We start from the raw sequence: 6,598 nt of genomic DNA, 5'->3' as shown, positions 1-6,598 counted from the left end.
ACTGCAGAGGGGGGTAGAAGGGGGCTTGAGCCCCTAGTGCCCTTTCTGAGTTTTTGGTTTTTATTTTATTTATTTATTATTTCTATCTGTATGTCAGGAGGCCTGCTTGTGCCCCTCAGCAATAATGTTTAGCTAAATATAATAATTTAGCAAAATAAACTAGTCTGGCTGCCCTCAGTCTAATAATGACTCTCAGAGCCTCCATGTTGTTCAGACATTGGGTCCATGGTGAGCAGGAGCTGCGGATCTGTGCCTCTAACTATCAAATTATGGGCAAGAATACTTTTATTCACAAACCAAATACACTGGTTTGTGAATAAAAACGTAGGTCTGATGTTGACGTTAGAAAAACCATTTCTATTTATATTTTCATAATTGTCCTTGCAAAAACGGGAAAAACCCACTTTGCCCCTAAACACAGAAATGCTTCGGCTGCAGAGAAAACTTCTGACTTTAACTTAATCAGGCTGCTAAATGCCCGGTTTGCTACAGGCAGTCTGAGTCGGTCCCGTTTCTCATATCAGACATAAGACACGGTACTGCGACTGTCACCGCGAGCCGCGACGCACCGCAAAGCCCCGGTACCACCTGGTACCACCTGGTCTCTGTTCGCTCCGCTGCTCTTTAGCGTCACTACCAGGCGGGTAAAAGCCGCTGCTGACGGGATCAGGGCTGGAGGTGAGGTAAATAGAACCTCAAGTGTTAAAGCAAGATTCGTCCCAGAGCATTTGGAGTTCACAAAATAAACATCAGAGAAAATACTGCAGCAATAATTAGAACCGCAGCATAAAGCCAAACACGCCACAATTAAATGAATCAAAATGTCCCCAAAGCATCGGCGGACTGGCACAGGGGCCACTGGGGGATTCCAGGCAGATTCAGAGATGCGCATCGCAGCGGCTGTTCATTCAGGGCCGGCCCAAGGTAATATGGGGCCTTAGACAGAACCCCCCCCCCTACCCCCCTGAAACCCTTACTACTAAGAACCCCAGCATCACTAACAGTGTTTAAATATAGATAAGGTGAAGTCTGTGAGAGGGGGACCAGGTTTATTGGCCGAGTTTAAAATCAATAACTGATTATTGGTTATTTGCTGTGATGTATTTGTGAACAAACCCAACTCAAACACAAAGATTACACCATATTGTAGCCATGGTAACACAACAATCAAACTATCAAGATGATTCTTTAAATTTTTACAAAGTAAACTTCCTAATAAAATCCTAAATGTACACTTTTTTTTCTCTGCTGAATGCATTAAATAAAATTTAATAACATTGTCATTCTCTATAAATGAATGCTACAGGTTTAGATCTGGTCTGTGTTACAATTCAACCATTTATAGGGGCAAGTGTCTGGAGGGGCCCCTGAATGTCTGGAGGGGCCCCTGAATGGCTGCTACCAGCAGCTGCTGAGTTTTCTTTGTCTTGATATCCCAGTCTTGCAATTCTAGATCTCAGAGGTGCTAACATAAAAAAATTGCACACAGTTACCCCTTTGAGCTTTTTTGATCTATAAAGCAGTCTGCAGTAGTCAAGTTGTTGTAGAGGTTAAATAGATATTGTTAGGGCTTAATTAGTAAAATGGCAGCAGATTTGTTTATTTCATAACTAACTGGCGACCTTCTCTCCTCTGGTCTGTTTAACAGCGACAGTCTCAGATCAGCTCAGCCCTCCAGGACACTTCAGCAGCAGAAACAGCAACTTTACACCTGATGGGGAAAATATACTACATTTGCTTTGCATTGTCCCCGCATGATGGCAATGAGGATCCCATTAAATTCTTGATTAATATGGGTTGTTGTTTTGTTGTTGTACGGTGCTTTAAGATCTTGTTCAATGTGCCCCTTTTTTTTTTACTTTGAGCCCCCACCCCTCCAAAGGTCTCTCCACGGCCCTGGTTATATCTGTAGCCAAAGGCACGTAGGTGATAGGCGTAGTACTCCAACAAGTACATGCCTGTGGCATCTACATAATGAAAAGACACCGACACATCTGAGCAGCAGTTTGGACCCTACAACAAAAACAGAGAAAGTATGTAATTTATCCACCATGTTAGAGTCACAACCCCTCAAACTTCCCATGTTTTTGTCACGTGTGATAGACCAACACAAGCTGTACATGACTGGAAAGTAGGGCTGCACCGATTGCAGTTTTCTGGCGATTGCCAATTACTGATCTTTTAAGAAGCCTTACCGATTCCGATTTTGGCCGATACCAGTTTTTTGTCTGAAATGTTGCTTAATATATCAAGAAAGTTGCTGAATTGGCAACAATGGCGTGAATAGTGTTAACTGTAAATGAGCAGACATGACCTGGTCGGCTGGTTTGTCAGTCAAACCTCTCTGACAGGAAAAAAGAAAAAGCACAGTGGTTGATTTTTAGACCTTTGTCGAGGATGATAACATCGGTGGATAAGAACGGCTTCACAAATAAAAACCAAACGATCACCGATCTCCCAAAATTAAGGATTAACTAAAGTAGACCAGACAAGTGTTAGCTGAACTCTCATCAAATTAAACTAAAGAGAGACAAACAGGAAGCCATTAGAAGTTTCACAGGTCATGTAAAGGACGTAGAGGACACAGCAAAGACGTGGATCAACGATGATTTTTAGGTTTACATGCCACAGATTATTATGATTCAGTTGGACGACAGGAAGCTTTGCTTCAACAAAGACAAAGATGCTGANGAATTTAATGGGGATCTTTGTTTCTTACCAACTGTGACTGTCAGGAAAACATTTTTTGTGAACCAAACACACTGAGACCTAAGTGTCACCCCTGAATAGAAATATTTTACACAAGAACTTTTACATATAATTATTATCTTTATTTTTTTTACCTCACAAATGTGTTTGTGTGTGTCAATCATGAGTACTGTGACAGCGTTATTGTCACGAATCAACATATTAGCCTTCTTCAAAGTTAGCCAACACTAGTTATATAAGCAACTAGCTAACATTACCACCTATACTTTATTGTGTGTGTGTATTATTTGTGTGTGTGCGTGTCTGTGAGTGTCTCTGTGTGTGTCTGACACCCTGGATGACAAAACCAAGAGAGAAAATGCATTGAATGACATGCAAAACCTGTTGATCAGTGTGTTCAAGGTTCTTTCTTTTATCATCTTAATAGATAAAATAAAAACTCATAGCTATATAAATAAATGCATAAATAAACGAGCCAGAAAAGAACAGAGTGCCTTCTTTGGGTCGGGGAGGTTGTCCTGCCCCAAGTGGAGGAGTTCAAGTTGGGTTATAGCCCCCTCCTGACTATAAAGTAGTTATTTAATTTGTGATAAAATAAAGAAAGATTTTATTCTACTTCACAACTGTGTTGGGTTATCACATAAAATTCCAGTAAAACTCATGAAAGTTTGTGATTGTAATGTGATAAAATATGAAGCAGTGTGTGCAAACACTCGTACAACAGGACAGAGTAAAAGCCTGTCAATGTTAGGCTTGTCACAATACATTTTGCTGGAAAACTGACTGTCCCAGTAATTATTGCAACAATAATATTGTTTTCTTGAACCATTTCCAAGTAATAAAATAGCAAACATGCTATAATGCAAGTTCTCCCTCCGAAAGACCAATAAACTTTAATTTTATGTTACAAGGACCAAACCACTTATAAAAGACATGAAGAACACAAGAACAGTCAAGTACAAACAGACAATTACATTAAAGAAAACATTTTGTGTGAATATACAACTATTAATATAGACCCAGTTACATTCCCCCGCCCCTAGAATTACACACATAAGGAAAACAAAACAAAACAAAAAAACATACAACACAGGCCAAAAATTAACACAACCAACAGGCAAAGTTGGCAGAAGAGCCGTCTAGTAAAATATTTAGATGTAACAGAAACCTGTCAGACAGGATGCGGATGCGGTGCCCTGTACACCACACCGCTTTGGCCAAGACAATTCTCAGAAATAAAAGTGTGTACATGCCGACCACATACGCAACAAAGCACTTTCCCAGAAGCATAAAAATCAGGCAACCAAGAACAAAGTACTGAGGAAAAAAAATAAACATAAACAAACAAAATGTTACACAAATGTAATAGGAGATTTTACTTTCTGACTCACAAAAACAGACTCAATGTGACTCAATCAACCTACGCACTCGCTTAGTAATTCTGCCAAAATGCTTGGTGACCCTGTGACCTCATCCCCTTTTCTGAAGGTCGTTCGAGTCCCTTTGATGACTTTGTGACTCAATGGAAAGGATTGAAGGCGCACCAGCACCAGCGCACCCGAATTCAAAGTTTTTCTTAATTTGAAACTATCAAATCCAACATTTTCCTTTAATTCTTCATTGTTCATGTTTTATTCCAAAACAGCATTAAAGTGACGGTCTTTACCATGTACATTTTTCTCATGAAAGTTTTACTAATAATGCCTCTTATGTACACACATATACAGCAGAAATAAAGTGATTTTTTAATCATTACTTTTGCCTTGGCAGTCTTTAGTGTCATTAATACCAACAAATTAATATTTGTTGTCTACAAATATTCTGATGACGTACTGGGGAAATTTTCTGAATATTCAATGTCAGCTGAGAAGCCACTGAAAATCAAGTTACACTCGCCTCCGTTTCTCTCCCTCAACCCAAAGCTCACAGACGACTCATCAAGGTTTCTCCATCAAACCTTGATGGAAAAACTGACAAAAACCAAAAACGTGTCTGTTAAGCCAAAGGCAAAATCTGGCTTGTCAGAACTTTAGTCTGAAGATTTTCTCAGGCGATGCCTACATGTTGACAGTCAATGTTGAGGGTGAAGTTCTTGCAAAATAATGGAAATGTACAGCCTCGTTAACAATGCCACGTTGCTGAACTGGTTTGTGGAGAAACTCTGAAAGCCCTTGTAATGGATTCTGGGTTATCCTCTCTCTTATCTGCTTACAGCTTCATTTCAGCTACTCACATAATTATAATCACGTCAGACTGGTGACAGTCATGCATAAGCAAACCAAACCTGAGGGAGGATATAGAACAAAGAGAAGAGTTAAAGTCTGGGCCTCCTTACTTAGGCTGCTGCCCGACTCCTGAAAAAAGGAAGATAGATGGATGGATGGATGGATGGATGGATGGATGGATGGATGGATGGATGCACACACATACAAACACTCACATGCATGATACACATAACAGAATACAGACAGTAATATCAGTTCGCTAGTTTTGTTACGGTCTGGCTCTTAAACCATAACAAATAAAGGGGAAGCAACGCATGGGATAANTGGTACAGAGGCAAAAAGGAATGAACTTCAACACCATTTTCTCAAAAAAATTGACTGGGATGTTTCAACATTCAAAGGGCCAAATCTTATGTGAGTGTCTCTTTGTGTGTCTGACACCCTGGATGAGAAAACCAAGAGAGAAAATGCGTTGAATGACATGCAAAACCTGTTGATCAATGTGTTCAAGGTTCTTTCTTTTATCATCTCAGTAAATAAAATAAAAACTCACAGCTATTTAAATAAATGCATAAATAAATGAGCTGAAAAAGAATAGAGCGCTTCTCCAGGTCGGGGAGGACGTCCTGCCCCAAGTGGAGGAGTTCAAGTATCTCAGGATCTTGTTCACCAATCAGATAAAAATGGAGGAGGAGATCGACAGGCAGATTGGTGCAGCGTCTGCCGTGAAGCGGGCGCTGCACCGGTCTGTGGAGGTGAAGAGAGAGCTGAGTCAAAAAACAAAGCTCGTTCTACGTTCCCACCCTATCTATGGTCATGACCGAAAGAACGAGATCACGGATACAAGTAGCCGAAATTAGTTTTCCCTGTAGGATGTCTGGGCTCTTCCTTAGAGAGAGGGTGAGAAGGTCAGATATCCGGGAGGGACTCAGAGTAGAGCCGCTGCTCCTTCACGTCGAGAGGAGCCAGCTGAGGTGGCTCGGGCATCTGGTAAGGATGCCTCTTGGACGCCTCTCTGGTGAGGTGCTCCAGGCACATCCCACTGGGAGGAGGCTCAGGGGAAGACGCAGGACCCGCTGGAGGGACGATGTCTCTCTGATGGCCTGGGAACGCCTTGGGATTCCCCCTGGATGAGCTGGAAGAAGTGGCTGGGAGAGGGAAGTCTGGGCCTCCTTACTTAGGCTGCTGCCCGACTCCTGAAAAAAGGAAGATGGATGGATGGATGGATGCACACACATACAAATACTCACATGCATGATACACATATAACAGAATACAGACAGTAATATCAGTTCGCTAGTTTTGTTACGGTCTCTTAAACCATAACAAATAAAGGGGAAGCAACGCATGGGATAACTTAAGAGGGATTTATTTAACAAAAATCATAACTGGTGGGGAAGAAAAGGGAGAAACGGGGAAGAGTGGCAGGGAGACAGAAAGAATGAGCTGCTTAGTCAGAGAAAGTGGTGCATCTTAAGCTGGATCTGAGGTCATCTGGAGACACTGGCCAGCTGCTTCCAATCAGCTTCCAATCAGCACCAATTAAGGAGTCCAAAACATGGATGTTAGAGACCCAGAGGAAAAGGCCTTGGGCCGTAACAGTTTCAAGACAAAGTATTATACAAACCATTATTTTGAGTCAAAATGACAAAAGTAGCATAAAA

This window comes from Poecilia formosa, unplaced genomic scaffold (genome assembly GCF_000485575.1).
Source record: "Poecilia formosa unplaced genomic scaffold, Poecilia_formosa-5.1.2 Scaffold186, whole genome shotgun sequence".
NCBI classification, from domain to species: domain Eukaryota; kingdom Metazoa; phylum Chordata; class Actinopteri; order Cyprinodontiformes; family Poeciliidae; genus Poecilia; species Poecilia formosa.
Note: the sequence above shows the minus strand (reverse complement) of the source record.